This window comes from Lissotriton helveticus, chromosome 7, assembly GCF_964261635.1.
Source record: "Lissotriton helveticus chromosome 7, aLisHel1.1, whole genome shotgun sequence".
Lineage (NCBI taxonomy): Eukaryota > Metazoa > Chordata > Amphibia > Caudata > Salamandridae > Lissotriton > Lissotriton helveticus.
The window spans coordinates 936,161,049-936,181,357 of NC_136068.1; positions in this window are offsets into that span (position 1 = coordinate 936,161,049).

A 20,309-nucleotide genomic window follows, 5' to 3' on the forward strand; every position below is an offset into this window, starting at 1 on the left:
CCATGACCCTGCCCCGTCGGGAATCAAACCCTGGTCCCGGGCCGACTTCTGCTTTAGGGTCTGCCGCCTCTAACCAGTGAGCCATTGAGAGATGTACCCCAGTCGGAACATGAAAACTGAGAAAACATGAAAACTGAGATTCTAATTTTTAGTCGGGTGTGGATTTTCACAATATCCATAGTACTGATTATCAAGCCTTAGAAAATCTGTTTTTTATTACTGTGCATTCGTTTGAAAATATTCAAGTTCTAATGCACTAACAGTGGACTTTTCCATCTGCAGAATATACTGAATGACCAGAGATGGCAGTGCTGCGGAAGAGAATTTGTCTGCATTGCTGAGACCCAAAAAAAAACCATGAAGCCTTTTCTCAGCACTCTGCCTTCCTTCATCAATTTAAATGGTAAGTCAAACTCGAGTTAGTGGGGTCTTGGCATGATTATCTTTGTCAAGACTCTAGCAAAATGGATGACCTTACGGTGATCATCATATTTTATCAGACTTTGTCTCCGAAGCTGAGAAAGCCTGCGTTAGATACCTGTGCTAACAATGTGTCATCAGAGGACATTACTGTCTTTAAGGCTGGAAAGAGTTTCCTTAATTTGGAGCCATGGCCTTACTTTCTCAAGGAGTGAAGCTCATTTGACCTGTTTCCCTGCACTCTGTGTGTGGGTCTCTGATACTCCAGATGGATAGCTGTTTAGGATACTCGGCGGTCTTGCAACTCCATCCAATTTTCAAAAGGAGCCCAATGCTTTCCCAGTATACTGCCTAGCTGCCTTGCAGTGCTAATTACATATAGTTACCTAGTGCATAATTGCTGATGTCTCCTCCTCCTGTGTTTCCTTGTCACCGAGGGCGATTGGTCACATGCTGTCCTGACATCATAAAGCTAGAGCAGGATGTCATCTGACATGAGGGACAATCAGTTGCCTAGCAAGCACTAAGATACATTTATCATGGTGTTGAACTGGGTTGCAGGGTAAACAGGGCGCCCAGCTGAAGACCTAGATGGTGAGATGAATGAAACTGGCGCATTATTTGAGACTTGTGCATCTGTTTGAAGGTGCAGTTAATCACAATGTTCTCGACTTCTCTATAGCTTAACTGATAAGGATGTACTAAGATGAAGATGTTAAGATGTTGTTTATAGTTTTTATTATTCCCACTAACAGTAGCGTAAACCTTCCTCCCTCAACTTATCAGATCACTCAATTGCTATTGGCGTATCATAACCTATAAGAATTGCACTGAGAAGGGGATGCCATCACTTGGCTGGCAATCACATCTTTTTATCTAGGTCCTGATGTAGGTGCTAGTGTTGTTTAGAGAGTGGTAGCAAATGAGGCATAGGATTGATGTAATGTAATGTGTATACTTGTAAAGCGCACTGTTGCCAGCCGGCGTCCTGGCGCTGTATACCGCTGGGGAACCAGTCCTGGCTTTCCCTGTGGGATGGTCCCTGCTGGGAATCCCCAAGGTGGAGCCAGGCATCCGCGGCGTTGAGGGGGCCGTTGTGGAGATTAGGCAAGCTAATGCCCAGAGTTGCAGAGTGGGACCCCTGGTTAGAGTAGGCACTGACGTGAGAATTATCGAGTCCGCTGACCCTGGTCCATGACCCTGCCGCGTCGGGAATCGAACCCTGGTCCTGGGCCGACTTCTGCTTTTGGGTCTGCCGCCTCTAACCAGTGAGCCATTGAGAGATGTACCCCAGGCTGAACATGAAAACTGAGAAAACATGAAAACTGAGATTCTAATTTTTAGTAGGGTGTGGATTTTCACAATATCCATAGTACTGATTATCAAGCCTTAGAAAATCTGTTTTTTATTACTGTGCATTCGTTTGAAAATATTCAAGTTCTAATGCACTAACAGTGGACTTTTCCATCTGCAGAATATACTGAATGACCAGAGATGGCAGTGCTGCGGAAGAGAATTTGTCTGCATTGCTGAGACCCAAAAAAAAACCATGAAGCCTTTTCTCAGCATTCTGCCTTCCTTCATCAATTTAAATGGTAAGTCAAACTCGAGTTAGTGGGGTCTTGGCATGATTATCTTTGTCAAGACTCTACCAAAATGGATGACCTTACGGTGATCATCATATTTTATCAGACTTTGTCTCCGAAGCTGAGAAAGCCTGCGTTAGATACCTGTGCTAACAATGTGTCATCAGAGGACATTACTGTCTTTAAGGCTGGAAAGAGTTTCCTTAATTTGGAGCCATGGCCTTACTTTCTCAAGGAGTGAAGCTCATTTGACCTGTTTCCCTGCACTCTGCGTCTGGGTCTCTGATACTCCAGATGGATAGCTGTTTAGGATACTCGGCGGTCTTGCAACTCCATCCAATTTTCAAAAGGAGCCCAATGCTTTCCCAGTATACTGCCTAGCTGCCTTGCAGTGCTAATTACATATAGTTACCTAGTGCATAATTGCTGATGTCTCCTCCTCCTGTGTTTCCTTGTCACCGAGGGCGATTGGTCACATGCTGTCCTGACATCATAAAGCTAGAGCAGGATGTCATCTGACATGAGGGACAATCAGTTGCCTAGCAAGCACTAAGATACATTTATCGTGGTATTGAACTGGGTTGCAGGGTAAACAGGGCGCCCAGCTGAAGACCTAGAGGGTGAGATTAATGAAACTGGCGCATTATTTGAGACTTGTGCATCTGTTTGAAGGTGCAGTTAATCACAATGTTCTTGACTTCTCTATAGCTTAACTGATAAGGATGTACTAAGATGAAGATGTTAAGATGTTGTTTATAGTTTTTATTATTCCCACTAACAGTAGCGTAAACCTTCCTCCCTCAACTTATCAGATCACTCAATTGCTATTGGCGTATCATAACCTATAAGAATTGCACTGAGAAGGGGATGCCGTCACTTGGCTGGCAATCACATCTTTTTATCTAGGTCCTGATGTAGGTGCTAGTGTTGTGTAGAGAGTGGTAGCAAATGAGGCATAGGATTGATGTAATGTAATGTGTATACTTGCAAAGCGCACTGTTGCCAGACGGCGTCCTGGCGCTGTATACCGCTGGGGAACCAGTCCTGGCTTTCCCTGTGGGATGGTCCCTGCTGGGAATCCCCAAGGTGGAGCCAGGCATCCCCGGCGTTGAGGGGGCCGTTGTGGAGATTAGGCAAGCTAATGCCCAGAGTTGCAGAGTGGGACCCCTGGTTAGAGTAGGCACTGACGTGAGAATTATCGAGTCCGCTGACCCTGGTCCATGACCCTGCCGCGTCAGGAATCGAACCCTGGTCCTGGGCCGACTTCTGCTTTTGGGTCTGCCGCCTCTAACCAGTGAGCCATTGAGAGATGTACCCCAGGCTGAACATGAAAACTGAGAAAACATGAAAACTGAGATTCTAATTTTTAGTAGGGTGTGGATTTTCACAATATCCATAGTACTGATTATCAAGCCTTAGAAAATCTGTTTTTTATTACTGTGCATTCGTTTGAAAATATTCAAGTTCTAATGCACTAACAGTGGACTTTTCCATCTGCAGAATATACTGAATGACCAGAGATGGCAGTGCTGCGGAAGAGAATTTGTCTGCATTGCTGAGACCCAAAAAAAAACCATGAAGCCTTTTCTCAGCACTCTGCCTTCCTTCATCAATTTAAATGGTAAGTCAAACTCGAGTTAGTGGGGTCTTGGCATGATTATCTTTGTCAAGACTCTAGCAAAATGGATGACCTTACGGTGATCATCATATTTTATCAGACTTTGTCTCCGAAGCTGAGAAAGCCTGCGTTAGATACCTGTGCTAACAATGTGTCATCAGAGGACATTACTGTCTTTAAGGCTGGAAAGAGTTTCCTTAATTTGGAGCCATGGCCTTACTTTCTCAAGGAGTGAAGCTCATTTGACCTGTTTCCCTGCACTCTGCGTCTGGGTCTCTGATACTCCAGATGGATAGCTGTTTAGGATACTCGGCGGTCTTGCAACTCCATCCAATTTTCAAAAGGAGCCCAATGCTTTCCCAGTATACTGCCTAGCTGCCTTGCAGTGCTAATTACATATAGTTACCTAGTGCATAATTGCTGATGTCTCCTCCTCCTGTGTTTCCTTGTCACCGAGGGCGATTGGTCACATGCTGTCCTGACATCATAAAGCTAGAGCAGGATGTCATCTGACATGAGGGACAATCAGTTGCCTAGCAAGCACTAAGATACATTTATCGTGGTATTGAACTGGGTTGCAGGGTAAACAGGGCGCCCAGCTGAAGACCTAGAGGGTGAGATTAATGAAACTGGCGCATTATTTGAGACTTGTGCATCTATTTGAAGGTGCAGTTAATCACAATGTTCTCGACTTCTCTATAGCTTAACTGATAAGGATGTACTAAGATGAAGATGTTAAGATGTTGTTTATAGTTTTTATTATTCCCACTAACAGTAGCGTAAACCTTCCTCCCTCAACTTATCAGATCACTCAATTGCTATTGGCGTATCATAACCTATAAGAATTGCACTGAGAAGGGGATGCCATCACTTGGCTGGCAATCACATCTTTTTATCTAGGTCCTGATGTAGGTGCTAGTGTTGTTTAGAGAGTGGTAGCAAATGAGGCATAGGATTGATGTAATGTAATGTGTATACTTGTAAAGCGCACTGTTGCCAGCCGGCGTCCTGGCGCTGTATACCGCTGGGGAACCAGTCCTGGCTTTCCCTGTGGGATGGTCCCTGCTGGGAATCCCCAAGGTGGAGCCAGGCATCCCCGGCGTTGAGGGGGCCGTTGTGGAGATTAGGCAAGCTAATGCCCAGAGTTGCAGAGTGGGACCCCTGGTTAGAGTAGGCACTGACGTGAGAATTATCGAGTCCGCTGACCCTGGTCCATGACCCTGCCCCGTCGGGAATCAAACCCTGGTCCCGGGCCGACTTCTGCTTTTGGGTCTGCCGCCTCTAACCAGTGAGCCATTGAGAGATGTACCCCAGTCGGAACATGAAAACTGAGAAAAGTGTGGAGAAGTGTGGCTCACTGGTTAGAGGAGGCAGACCCGGACGCTGAGATCAGACCCGGGACCAGGGTTCAATTGCCGACGCGGCAGGGTCTTGAGCCCAAAATGTCCACGGACTCGGTAATTCTCACTTCGGTGCCTACTCGAATCACAGGTTCACACTCTGCAACTCTGGGCAATAGCTTGCTTAATCTCCACTACGGCCCCCCGCGGCGGGATGCCTGGCTTTCACCTTGGGGATACCCAGTAAGGGGCTATCTCACAGGGAAAAACCAGGACGGGTTCCCAATGCAAAGCGCTTTGAGACCTGGCGGTGATATTGCGCTATATAAAAACCCATCCATCCATCCATCCATCCAAAACATGAAAACTGAGATTCTAATTTTTAGTAGGGTGTGGATTTTCACAATATCCATAGTACTGATTATCAAGCCTTAGAAAATCTGTTTTTTATTGCTGTGCATTCGTTTGAAAATATTCAAGTTCTAATGCACTAACAGTGGACTTTTCCATCTGCAGAATATACTGAATGACCAGAGATGGCAGTGCTGCGGAAGAGAATTTGTCTGCATTGCTGAGACCAAAAAAAAAAAAACAAGAAGCCATTTCTCAGCACTCTGCCTTCCTTCATCAATTTAAATGGTAAGTCAAACTCGAGTTAGTGGGGTCTTGGCATGATTATCTTTGTCAAGACTCTACCAAAATGGATGATGTTACGGTGATCATCATATTTTATCAGACTTTGTCTCTGAAGCTGAGAAAGCCTGCGTTAGATACCTGTGCTAACAATGTGTCATCAGAGGACATTACTGTCTTTAAGGCTGGAAAGAGTTTCCTTAATTTGGAGCGATGGCCTTACTTTCTCAAGGAGTGAAGCTCATTTGACCTGTTTCCCTGCACTCTGTGTGTGGGTCTCTGATACTCCAGATGGATAGCTGTTTAGGATACTCGGCGGTCTTGCAACTCCATCCAATTTTCAAAAGGAGCCCAATGCTTTCCCAGTATACTGCCTAGCTGCCTTGCAGTCCTAATTACATATAGTTACCTAGTGCATAATTGCTGATTTCTCCTCCTCATGTGTTTCCTCGTCACCCAGGGCGATTGGTCACGTGCTGTCCTGACATCATAAAGCTAGAGCAGGATGTCATCTGACATGAGGGACAATCAGTTGCCTAGCAAGCACTAAGATACATTTATCATGGTATTGAACTGGGTTGCAGGGTAAACAGGGCGCCCAGCTGAAGACCTAGATGGTGAGATGAATGAAACTGGCGCATTATTTGAGACTTGTGCATCTGTTTGAAGGTGCAGTTAATCACAATGTTCTCGACTTCTCTATAGCTTAACTGATAAGGATGTACTAAGATGAAGATGTTAAGATGTTGCTTATAGTTTTCATTATTCCCACTAACAGTAGCGTAAACCTTCCTCCCTCAACTTATCAGATCACTCAATTGCTATTGGTGTATCATAACCTATAAGAATTGCACTGAGAAGGGGATGCCATCACTTGGCTGGCAATCACATCTTTTTATCTAGGTCCTGATGTAGGTGCTAGTGTTGTTTAGAGAGTGGTAGCAAATGAGGCATAGGATTGATGTAATGTAATGTGTATACTTGTAAAGCGCACTGTTGCCAGCCGGCGTCCTGGCGCTGTATACCGCTGGGGAACCAGTCCTGGCTTTCCCTGTGGGATGGTCCCTGCTGGGAATCCCCATGGTGGAGCCAGGCATCCCCGGCGTTGAGGGGGCCGTTGTGGAGATTAGGCAAGCTAATGCCCAGAGTTGCAGAGTGGGACCCCTGGTTAGAGTAGGCACTGACGTGAGAATTATCGAGTCCGCTGACCCTGGTCCATGACCCTGCCGCGTCGGGAATCGAACCCTGGTCCTGGGCCGACTTCTGCTTTTGGATCTGCCGCCTCTAACCAGTGAGCCATTGAGAGATGTACCCCAGTCGGAACATGAAAACTGAGAAAACATGAAAACTGAGATTCTAATTTTTAGTAGGGTGTGGATTTTCACAATATCCATAGTACTGATTATCAAGCCTTAGAAAATCTGTTTTTTATTACTGTGCATTCGTTTGAAAATATTCAAGTTCTAATGCACTAACAGTGGACTTTTCCATCTGCAGAATATACTGAATGACCAGAGATGGCAGTGCTGCGGAAGAGAATTTGTCTGCATTGCTGAGACCAAAAAAAAAACCATGAAGCCTTTTCTCAGCACTCTGCCTTCCTTCATCAATTTAAATGGTAAGTCAAACTCGAGTTAGTGGGGTCTTGGCATGATTATCTTTGTCAAGACTCTACCAAAATGGATGACCTTACGGTGATCATCATATTTTATCAGACTTTGTCTCCGAAGCTGAGAAAGCCTGCGTTAGATACCTGTGCTAACAATGTGTCATCAGAGGACATTACTGTCTTTAAGGCTGGAAAGAGTTTCCTTAATTTGGAGCCATGGCCTTACTTTCTCAAGGAGTGAAGCTCATTTGACCTGTTTCCCTGCACTCTGCGTCTGGGTCTCTGATACTCCAGATGGATAGCTGTTTAGGATACTCGGCGGTCTTGCAACTCCATCCAATTTTCAAAAGGAGCCCAATGCTTTCCCAGTATACTGCCTAGCTGCCTTGCAGTGCTAATTACTTATAGTTACCTAGTGCATAATTGCTGATGTCTCCTCCTCCTGTGTTTCCTTGTCACCGAGGGCGATTGGTCACATGCTGTCCTGACATCATAAAGCTAGAGCAGGATGTCATCTGACATGAGGGACAATCAGTTGCCTAGCAAGCACTAAGATACATTTATCGTGGTATTGAACTGGGTTGCAGGGTAAACAGGGCGCCCAGCTGAAGACCTAGAGGGTGAGATTAATGAAACTGGCGCATTATTTGAGACTTGTGCATCTGTTTGAAGGTGCAGTTAATCACAATGTTCTCGACTTCTCTATAGCTTAACTGATAAGGATGTACTAAGATGAAGATGTTAAGATGTTGTTTATAGTTTTTATTATTCCCACTAACAGTAGCGTAAACCTTCCTCCCTCAACTTATCAGATCACTCAATTGCTATTGGCGTATCATAACCTATAAGAATTGCACTGAGAAGGGGATGCCGTCACTTGGCTGGCAATCACATCTTTTTATCTAGGTCCTGATGTAGGTGCTAGTGTTGTGTAGAGAGTGGTAGCAAATGAGGCATAGGATTGATGTAATGTAATGTGTATACTTGCAAAGCGCACTGTTGCCAGACGGCGTCCTGGCGCTGTATACCGCTGGGGAACCAGTCCTGGCTTTCCCTGTGGGATGGTCCCTGCTGGGAATCCCCAAGGTGGAGCCAGGCATCCCCGGCGTTGAGGGGGCCGTTGTGGAGATTAGGCAAGCTAATGCCCAGAGTTGCAGAGTGGGACCCCTGGTTAGAGTAGGCACTGACGTGAGAATTATCGAGTCCGCTGACCCTGGTCCATGACCCTGCCGCGTCAGGAATCGAACCCTGGTCCTGGGCCGACTTCTGCTTTTGGGTCTGCCGCCTCTAACCAGTGAGCCATTGAGAGATGTACCCCAGGCTGAACATGAAAACTGAGAAAACATGAAAACTGAGATTCTAATTTTTAGTAGGGTGTGGATTTTCACAATATCCATAGTACTGATTATCAAGCCTTAGAAAATCTGTTTTTTATTACTGTGCATTCGTTTGAAAATATTCAAGTTCTAATGCACTAACAGTGGACTTTTCCATCTGCAGAATATACTGAATGACCAGAGATGGCAGTGCTGCGGAAGAGAATTTGTCTGCATTGCTGAGACCCAAAAAAAAACCATGAAGCCTTTTCTCAGCACTCTGCCTTCCTTCATCAATTTAAATGGTAAGTCAAACTCGAGTTAGTGGGGTCTTGGCATGATTATCTTTGTCAAGACTCTAGCAAAATGGATGACCTTACGGTGATCATCATATTTTATCAGACTTTGTCTCCGAAGCTGAGAAAGCCTGCGTTAGATACCTGTGCTAACAATGTGTCATCAGAGGACATTACTGTCTTTAAGGCTGGAAAGAGTTTCCTTAATTTGGAGCCATGGCCTTACTTTCTCAAGGAGTGAAGCTCATTTGACCTGTTTCCCTGCACTCTGCGTCTGGGTCTCTGATACTCCAGATGGATAGCTGTTTAGGATACTCGGCGGTCTTGCAACTCCATCCAATTTTCAAAAGGAGCCCAATGCTTTCCCAGTATACTGCCTAGCTGCCTTGCAGTGCTAATTACATATAGTTACCTAGTGCATAATTGCTGATGTCTCCTCCTCCTGTGTTTCCTTGTCACCGAGGGCGATTGGTCACATGCTGTCCTGACATCATAAAGCTAGAGCAGGATGTCATCTGACATGAGGGACAATCAGTTGCCTAGCAAGCACTAAGATACATTTATCGTGGTATTGAACTGGGTTGCAGGGTAAACAGGGCGCCCAGCTGAAGACCTAGAGGGTGAGATTAATGAAACTGGCGCATTATTTGAGACTTGTGCATCTATTTGAAGGTGCAGTTAATCACAATGTTCTCGACTTCTCTATAGCTTAACTGATAAGGATGTACTAAGATGAAGATGTTAAGATGTTGTTTATAGTTTTTATTATTCCCACTAACAGTAGCGTAAACCTTCCTCCCTCAACTTATCAGATCACTCAATTGCTATTGGCGTATCATAACCTATAAGAATTGCACTGAGAAGGGGATGCCATCACTTGGCTGGCAATCACATCTTTTTATCTAGGTCCTGATGTAGGTGCTAGTGTTGTTTAGAGAGTGGTAGCAAATGAGGCATAGGATTGATGTAATGTAATGTGTATACTTGTAAAGCGCACTGTTGCCAGCCGGCGTCCTGGCGCTGTATACCGCTGGGGAACCAGTCCTGGCTTTCCCTGTGGGATGGTCCCTGCTGGGAATCCCCAAGGTGGAGCCAGGCATCCCCGGCGTTGAGGGGGCCGTTGTGGAGATTAGGCAAGCTAATGCCCAGAGTTGCAGAGTGGGACCCCTGGTTAGAGTAGGCACTGACGTGAGAATTATCGAGTCCGCTGACCCTGGTCCATGACCCTGCCCCGTCGGGAATCAAACCCTGGTCCCGGGCCGACTTCTGCTTTTGGGTCTGCCGCCTCTAACCAGTGAGCCATTGAGAGATGTACCCCAGTCGGAACATGAAAACTGAGAAAAGTGTGGAGAAGTGTGGCTCACTGGTTAGAGGAGGCAGACCCGGACGCTGAGATCAGACCCGGGACCAGGGTTCAATTCCCGACGCGGCAGGGTCTTGAGCCCAAAATGTCCACGGACTCGGTAATTCTCATTTCGGTGCCTACTCGAATCACAGGTTCACACTCTGCAACTCTGGGCAATAGCTTGCTTAATCTCCACTACGGCCCCCCGCGGCGGGATGCCTGGCTTTCACCTTGGGGATACCCAGTAAGGGGCTATCTCACAGGGAAAAACCAGGACGGGTTCCCAATGCAAAGCGCTTTGAGACCTGGCGGTGATATTGCGCTATTTAAAAACCCATCCATCCATCCATCCATCCAAAACATGAAAACTGAGATTCTAATTTTTAGTAGGGTGTGGATTTTCACAATATCCATAGTACTGATTATCAAGCCTTAGAAAATCTGTTTTTTATTACTGTGCATTCGTTTGAAAATATTCAAGTTCTAATGCACTAACAGTGGACTTTTCCATCTGCAGAATATACTGAATGACCAGAGATCGCAGTGCTGCGGAAGAGAATTTGTCTGCATTGCTGAGACCAAAAAAAAAAAAACAAGAAGCCATTTCTCAGCACTCTGCCTTCCTTCATCAATTTAAATGGTAAGTCAAACTCGAGTTAGTGGGGTCTTGGCATGATTATCTTTGTCAAGACTCTACCAAAATGGATGACGTTACGGTGATCATCATATTTTATCAGACTTTGTCTCCGAAGCTGAGAAAGCCTGCGTTAGATACCTGTGCTAACAATGTGTCATCAGAGGACATTACTGTCTTTAAGGCTGGAAAGAGTTTCCTTAATTTGGAGCGATGGCCTTACTTTCTCAAGGAGTGAAGCTCATTTGACCTGTTTCCCTGCACTCTGTGTGTGGGTCTCTGATACTCCAGATGGATAGCTGTTTAGGATACTCGGCGGTCTTGCAACTCCATCCAATTTTCAAAAGGATCCCAATGCTTTCCCAGTATACTGCCTAGCTGCCTTGCAGTCCTAATTACATATAGTTACCTAGTGCATAATTGCTGATGTCTCCTCCTCCTGTGTTTCCTTGTCACCGAGGGCGATTGGTCACATGCTGTCCTGACATCATAAAGCTAGAGCAGGATGTCATCTGACATGAGGGACAATCAGTTGCCTAGCAAGCACTAAGATACATTTATCATGGTATTGAACTGGGTTGCAGGGTTAACAGGGCGCCCAGCTGAAGACCTAGATGGTGAGATGAATGAAACTGACGCATTATTTGAGACTTGTGCATCTGTTTGAAGGTGCAGTTAATCACAATGTTCTCGACTTCTCTATAGCTTAACTGATAAGGATGTACTAAGATGAAGATGTTAAGATGTTGTTTATAGTTTTTATTATTCCCACTAACAGTAGCGTAAACCTTCCTCCCTCAACTTATCAGATCACTCAATTGCTATTGGCGTATCATAACCTATAAGAATTGCACTGAGAAGGGGATGCCATCACTTGGCTGGCAATCACATCTTTTTATCTAGGTCCTGATGTAGGTGCTAGTGTTGTTTAGAGAGTGGTAGCAAATGAGGCATAGGATTGATGTAATGTAATGTGTATACTTGTAAAGCGCACTGTTGCCAGCCGGCGTCCTGGCGCTGTATACCGCTGGGGAACCAGTCCTGGCTTTCCCTGTGGGATGGTCCCTGCTGGGAATCCCCAAGGTGGAGCCAGGCATCCCCGGCGTTGAGGGGGCCGTTGTGGAGATTAGGCAAGCTAATGCCCAGAGTTGCAGAGTGGGACCCCTGGTTAGAGTAGGCACTGACGTGAGAATTATCGAGTCCGCTGACCCTGGTCCATGACCCTGCCCCGTCGGGAATCAAACCCTGGTCCCGGGCCGACTTCTGCTTTTGGGTCTGCCGCCTCTAACCAGTGAGCCATTGAGAGATGTACCCCAGGCTGAACATGAAAACTGAGAAAACATGAAAACTGAGATTCTAATTTTTAGTAGGGTGTGGATTTTCACAATATCCATAGTACTGATTATCAAGCCTTAGAAAATCTGTTTTTTATTACTGTGCATTCGTTTGAAAATATTCAAGTTCTAATGCACTAACAGTGGACTTTTCCATCTGCAGAATATACTGAATGACCAGAGATGGCAGTGCTGCGGAAGAGAATTTGTCTGCATTGCTGAGACCAAAAAAAAAACCATGAAGCCTTTTCTCAGCACTCTGCCTTCCTTCATCAATTTAAATGGTAAGTCAAACTCGAGTTAGTGGGGTCTTGGCATGATTATCTTTGTCAAGACTCTACCAAAATGGATGACCTTACGGTGATCATCATATTTTATCAGACTTTGTCTCCGAAGCTGAGAAAGCCTGCGTTAGATACCTGTGCTAACAATGTGTCATCAGAGGACATTACTGTCTTTAAGGCTGGAAAGAGTTTCCTTAATTTGGAGCCATGGCCTTACTTTCTCAAGGAGTGAAGCTCATTTGACCTGTTTCCCTGCACTCTGTGTGTGGGTCTCTGATACTCCAGATGGATAGCTGTTTAGGATACTCGGCGGTCTTGCAACTCCATCCAATTTTCAAAAGGAGCCCAATGCTTTCCCAGTATACTGCCTAGCTGCCTTGCAGTGCTAATTACATATAGTTACCTAGTGCATAATTGCTGATGTCTCCTCCTCCTGTGTTTCCTTGTCACCGAGGGCGATTGGTCACATGCTGTCCTGACATCATAAAGCTAGAGCAGGATGTCATCTGACATGAGGGACAATCAGTTGCCTAGCAAGCACTAAGATACATTTATCATGGTGTTGAACTGGGTTGCAGGGTAAACAGGGCGCCCAGCTGAAGACCTAGATGGTGAGATGAATGAAACTGGCGCATTATTTGAGACTTGTGCATCTGTTTGAAGGTGCAGTTAATCACAATGTTCTCGACTTCTCTATAGCTTAACTGATAAGGATGTACTAAGATAAAGATGTTAAGATGTTGTTTATAGTTTTTATTATTCCCACTAACAGTAGCGTAAACCTTCCTCCCTCAACTTATCAGATCACTCAATTGCTATTGGCGTATCATAACCTATAAGAATTGCACTGAGAAGGGGATGCCATCACTTGGCTGGCAATCACATCTTTTTATCTAGGTCCTGATGTAGGTGCTAGTGTTGTTTAGAGAGTGGTAGCAAATGAGGCATAGGATTGATGTAATGTAATGTGTATACTTGTAAAGCGCACTGTTGCCAGCCGGCGTCCTGGCGCTGTATACCGCTGGGGAACCAGTCCTGGCTTTCTCTGTGGGATGGTCCCTGCTGGGAATCCCCAAGGTGGAGCCAGGCATCCGCGGCGTTGAGGGGGCCGTTGTGGAGATTAGGCAAGCTAATGCCCAGAGTTGCAGAGTGGGACCCCTGGTTAGAGTAGGCACTGACGTGAGAATTATCGAGTCCGCTGACCCTGGTCCATGACCCTGCCGCGTCGGGAATCGAACCCTGGTCCTGGGCCGACTTCTGCTTTTGGGTCTGCCGCCTCTAACCAGTGAGCCATTGAGAGATGTACCCCAGGCTGAACATGAAAACTGAGAAAACATGAAAACTGAGATTCTAATTTTTAGTAGGGTGTGGATTTTCACAATATCCATAGTACTGATTATCAAGCCTTAGAAAATCTGTTTTTTATTACTGTGCATTCGTTTGAAAATATTCAAGTTCTAATGCACTAACAGTGGACTTTTCCATCTGCAGAATATACTGAATGACCAGAGATGGCAGTGCTGCGGAAGAGAATTTGTCTGCATTGCTGAGACCCAAAAAAAAACCATGAAGCCTTTTCTCAGCATTCTGCCTTCCTTCATCAATTTAAATGGTAAGTCAAACTCGAGTTAGTGGGGTCTTGGCATGATTATCTTTGTCAAGACTCTAGCAAAATGGATGACCTTACGGTGATCATCATATTTTATCAGACTTTGTCTCCGAAGCTGAGAAAGCCTGCGTTAGATACCTGTGCTAACAATGTGTCATCAGAGGACATTACTGTCTTTAAGGCTGGAAAGAGTTTCCTTAATTTGGAGCCATGGCCTTACTTTCTCAAGGAGTGAAGCTCATTTGACCTGTTTCCCTGCACTCTGCGTCTGGGTCTCTGATACTCCAGATGGATAGCTGTTTAGGATACTCGGCGGTCTTGCAACTCCATCCAATTTTCAAAAGGAGCCCAATGCTTTCCCAGTATACTGCCTAGCTGCCTTGCAGTGCTAATTACATATAGTTACCTAGTGCATAATTGCTGATGTCTCCTCCTCCTGTGTTTCCTTGTCACCGAGGGCGATTGGTCACATGCTGTCCTGACATCATAAAGCTAGAGCAGGATGTCATCTGACATGAGGGACAATCAGTTGCCTAGCAAGCACTAAGATACATTTATCGTGGTATTGAACTGGGTTGCAGGGTAAACAGGGCGCCCAGCTGAAGACCTAGAGGGTGAGATTAATGAAACTGGCGCATTATTTGAGACTTGTGCATCTATTTGAAGGTGCAGTTAATCACAATGTTCTCGACTTCTCTATAGCTTAACTGATAAGGATGTACTAAGATGAAGATGTTAAGATGTTGTTTATAGTTTTTATTATTCCCACTAACAGTAGCGTAAACCTTCCTCCCTCAACTTATCAGATCACTCAATTGCTATTGGCGTATCATAACCTATAAGAATTGCACTGAGAAGGGGATGCCATCACTTGGCTGGCAATCACATCTTTTTATCTAGGTCCTGATGTAGGTGCTAGTGTTGTTTAGAGAGTGGTAGCAAATGAGGCATAGGATTGATGTAATGTAATGTGTATACTTGTAAAGCGCACTGTTGCCAGCCGGCGTCCTGGCGCTGTATACCGCTGGGGAACCAGTCCTGGCTTTCCCTGTGGGATGGTCCCTGCTGGGAATCCCCAAGGTGGAGCCAGGCATCCCCGGCGTTGAGGGGGCCGTTGTGGAGATTAGGCAAGCTAATGCCCAGAGTTGCAGAGTGGGACCCCTGGTTAGAGTAGGCACTGACGTGAGAATTATCGAGTCCGCTGACCCTGGTCCATGACCCTGCCCCGTCGGGAATCAAACCCTGGTCCCGGGCCGACTTCTGCTTTTGGGTCTGCCGCCTCTAACCAGTGAGCCATTGAGAGATGTACCCCAGTCGGAACATGAAAACTGAGAAAAGTGTGGAGAAGTGTGGCTCACTGGTTAGAGGAGGCAGACCCGGACGCTGAGATCAGACCCGGGACCAGGGTTCAATTCCCGACGCGGCAGGGTCTTGAGCCCAAAATGTCCACGGACTCGGTAATTCTCATTTCGGTGCCTACTCGAATCACAGGTTCACACTCTGCAACTCTGGGCAATAGCTTGCTTAATCTCCACTACGGCCCCCCGCGGCGGGATGCCTGGCTTTCACCTTGGGGATACCCAGTAAGGGGCTATCTCACAGGGAAAAACCAGGACGGGTTCCCAATGCAAAGCGCTTTGAGACCTGGCGGTGATATTGCGCTATTTAAAAACCCATCCATCCATCCATCCATCCAAAACATGAAAACTGAGATTCTAATTTTTAGTAGGGTGTGGATTTTCACAATATCCATAGTACTGATTATCAAGCCTTAGAAAATCTGTTTTTTATTACTGTGCATTCGTTTGAAAATATTCAAGTTCTAATGCACTAACAGTGGACTTTTCCATCTGCAGAATATACTGAATGACCAGAGATGGCAGTGCTGCGGAAGAGAATTTGTCTGCATTGCTGAGACCAAAAAAAAACCCATGAAGCCATTTCTCAGCACTCTGCCTTCCTTCATCAATTTAAATGGTAAGTCAAACTCGAGTTAGTGGGGTCTTGGCATGATTATCTTTGTCAAGACTCTACCAAAATGGATGACCTTACGGTGATCATCATATTTTATCAGACTTTGTCTCCGAAGCTGAGAAAGCCTGCGTTAGATACCTGTGCTAACAATGTGTCATCAGAGGACATTACTGTCTTTAAGGCTGGAAAGAGTTTCCTTAATTTGGAGCGATGGCCTTACTTTCTCAAGGAGTGAAGCTCATTTGACCTGTTTCCCTGCACTCTGTGTGTGGGTCTCTGATACTCCAGATGGATAGCTGTTTAGGATACTCGGCGGTCTTGCAACTCCATCCAATTTTCAAAAGGATCCCAATGCTTTCCCAGTATACTGCCTAGCTGCCTTGCAGTCCTAATTACATATAGTTACCTAGTGCATAATTGCTGATGTCTCCTCCTCCTGTGTTTCCTTGTCACCGAGGGCGATTGGTCACATGCTGTCCTGACATCATAAAGCTAGAGCAGGATGTCATCTGACATGAGGGACAATCAGTTGCCTAGCAAGCACTAAGATACATTTATCATGGTATTGAACTGGGTTGCAGGGTTAACAGGGCGCCCAGCTGAAGACCTAGATGGTGAGATGAATGAAACTGACGCATTATTTGAGACTTGTGCATCTGTTTGAAGGTGCAGTTAATCACAATGTTCTCGACTTCTCTATAGCTTAACTGATAAGGATGTACTAAGATGAAGATGTTAAGATGTTGTTTATAGTTTTTATTATTCCCACTAACAGTAGCGTAAACCTTCCTCCCTCAACTTATCAGATCACTCAATTGCTATTGGCGTATCATAACCTATAAGAATTGCACTGAGAAGGGGATGCCATCACTTGGCTGGCAATCACATCTTTTTATCTAGGTCCTGATGTAGGTGCTAGTGTTGTTTAGAGAGTGGTAGCAAATGAGGCATAGGATTGATGTAATGTAATGTGTATACTTGTAAAGCGCACTGTTGCCAGCCGGCGTCCTGGCGCTGTATACCGCTGGGGAACCAGTCCTGGCTTTCCCTGTGGGATGGTCCCTGCTGGGAATCCCCAAGGTGGAGCCAGGCATCCCCGGCGTTGAGGGGGCCGTTGTGGAGATTAGGCAAGCTAATGCCCAGAGTTGCAGAGTGGGACCCCTGGTTAGAGTAGGCACTGACGTGAGAATTATCGAGTCCGCTGACCCTGGTCCATGACCCTGCCCCGTCGGGAATCAAACCCTGGTCCCGGGCCGACTTCTGCTTTTGGGTCTGCCGCCTCTAACCAGTGAGCCATTGAGAGATGTACCCCAGGCTGAACATGAAAACTGAGAAAACATGAAAACTGAGATTCTAATTTTTAGTAGGGTGTGGATTTTCACAATATCCATAGTACTGATTATCAAGCCTTAGAAAATCTGTGTTTTATTACTGTGCATTCGTTTGAAAATATTCAAGTTCTAATGCACTAACAGTGGACTTTTCCATCTGCAGAATATACTGAATGACCAGAGATGGCAGTGCTGCGGAAGAGAATTTGTCTGCATTGCTGAGACCAAAAAAAAAACCATGAAGCCTTTTCTCAGCACTCTGCCTTCCTTCATCAATTTAAATGGTAAGTCAAACTCGAGTTAGTGGGGTCTTGGCATGATTATCTTTGTCAAGACTCTACCAAAATGGATGACCTTACGGTGATCATCATATTTTATCAGACTTTGTCTCCGAAGCTGAGAAAGCCTGCGTTAGATACCTGTGCTAACAATGTGTCATCAGAGGACATTACTGTCTTTAAGGCTGGAAAGAGTTTCCTTAATTTGGAGCCATGGCCTTACTTTCTCAAGGAGTGAAGCTCATTTGACCTGTTTCCCTGCACTCTGTGTGTGGGTCTCTGATACTCCAGATGGATAGCTGTTTAGGATACTCGGCGGTCTTGCAACTCCATCCAATTTTCAAAAGGAGCCCAATGCTTTCCCAGTATACTGCCTAGCTGCCTTGCAGTGCTAATTACATATAGTTACCTAGTGCATAATTGCTGATGTCTCCTCCTCCTGTGTTTCCTTGTCACCGAGGGCGATTGGTCACATGCTGTCCTGACATCATAAAGCTAGAGCAGGATGTCATCTGACATGAGGGACAATCAGTTGCCTAGCAAGCACTAAGATACATTTATCATGGTGTTGAACTGGGTTGCAGGGTAAACAGGGCGCCCAGCTGAAGACCTAGATGGTGAGATGAATGAAACTGGCGCATTATTTGAGACTTGTGCATCTGTTTGAAGGTGCAGTTAATCACAATGTTCTCGACTTCTCTATAGCTTAACTGATAAGGATGTACTAAGATAAAGATGTTAAGATGTTGTTTATAGTTTTTATTATTCCCACTAACAGTAGCGTAAACCTTCCTCCCTCAACTTATCAGATCACTCAATTGCTATTGGCGTATCATAACCTATAAGAATTGCACTGAGAAGGGGATGCCATCACTTGGCTGGCAATCACATCTTTTTATCTAGGTCCTGATGTAGGTGCTAGTGTTGTTTAGAGAGTGGTAGCAAATGAGGCATAGGATTGATGTAATGTAATGTGTATACTTGTAAAGCGCACTGTTGCCAGCCGGCGTCCTGGCGCTGTATACCGCTGGGGAACCAGTCCTGGCTTTCTCTGTGGGATGGTCCCTGCTGGGAATCCCCAAGGTGGAGCCAGGCATCCGCGGCGTTGAGGGGGCCGTTGTGGAGATTAGGCAAGCTAATGCCCAGAGTTGCAGAGTGGGACCCCTGGTTAGAGTAGGCACTGACGTGAGAATTATCGAGTCCGCTGACCCTGGTCCATGACCCTGCCGCGTCGGGAATCGAACCCTGGTCCTGGGCCGACTTCTGCTTTTGGGTCTGCCGCCTCTAACCAGTGAGCCATTGAGAGATGTACCCCAGGCTGAACATGAAAACTGAGAAAACATGAAAACTGAGATTCTAATTTTTAGTAGGGTGTGGATTTTCACAATATCCATAGTACTGATTATCAAGCCTTAGAAAATCTGTTTTTTATTACTGTGCATTCGTTTGAAAATATTCAAGTTCTAATGCACTAACAGTGGACTTTTCCATCTGCAGAATATACTGAATGACCAGAGATGGCAGTGCTGCGGAAGAGAATTTGTCTGCATTGCTGAGACCCAAAAAAAAAACATGAAGCCTTTTCTCAGCACTCTGCCTTCCTTCATCAATTTAAATGGTAAGTCAAACTCGAGTTAGTGGGGTCTTGGCATGATTATCTTTGTCAAGACTCTACCAAAATGGATGACCTTACGGTGATCATCATATTTTATCAGACTTTGTCTCCGAAGCTGAGAAAGCCTGCGTTAGATACCTGTGCTAACAATGTGTCATCAGAGGACATTACTGTCTTTAAGGCTGGAAAGAGTTTCCTTAATTTGGAGCCATGGCCTTACTTTCTCAAGGAGTGAAGCTCATTTGACCTGTTTCCCTGCACTCTGTGTGTGGGTCTCTGATACTCCAGATGGATAGCTGTTTAGGATACTCGGCGGTCTTGCAACTCCATCCAATTTTCAAAAGGAGCCCAATGCTTTCCCAGTATACTGCCTAGCTGCCTTGCAGTGCTAATTACATATAGTTACCTAGTGCATAATTGCTGATGTCTCCTCCTCCTGTGTTTCCTTGTCACCGAGGGCGATTGGTCACATGCTGTCCTGACATCATAAAGCTAGAGCAGGATGTCATCTGACATGAGGGACAATCAGTTGCCTAGCAAGCACTAAGATACATTTATCATGGTGTTGAACTGGGTTGCAGGGTAAACAGGGCGCCCAGCTGAAGACCTAGATGGTGAGATGAATGAAACTGGCGCATTATTTGAGACTTGTGCATCTGTTTGAAGGTGCAGTTAATCACAATGTTCTCGACTTCTCTATAGCTTAACTGATAAGGATGTACTAAGATGAAGATGTTAAGATGTTGTTTATAGTTTTTATTATTCCCACTAACAGTAGCGTAAACCTTCCTCCCTCAACTTATCAGATCACTCAATTGCTATTGGCGTATCATAACCTATAAGAATTGCACTGAGAAGGGGATGCCATCACTTGGCTGGCAATCACATCTTTTTATCTAGGTCCTGATGTAGGTGCTAGTGTTGTTTAGAGAGTGGTAGCAAATGAGGCATAGGATTGATGTAATGTAATGTGTATACTTGTAAAGCGCACTGTTGCCAGCCGGCGTCCTGGCGCTGTATACCGCTGTGGAACCAGTCCTGGCTTTCCCTGTGGGATGGTCCCTGCTGGGAATCCCCAAGGTGGAGC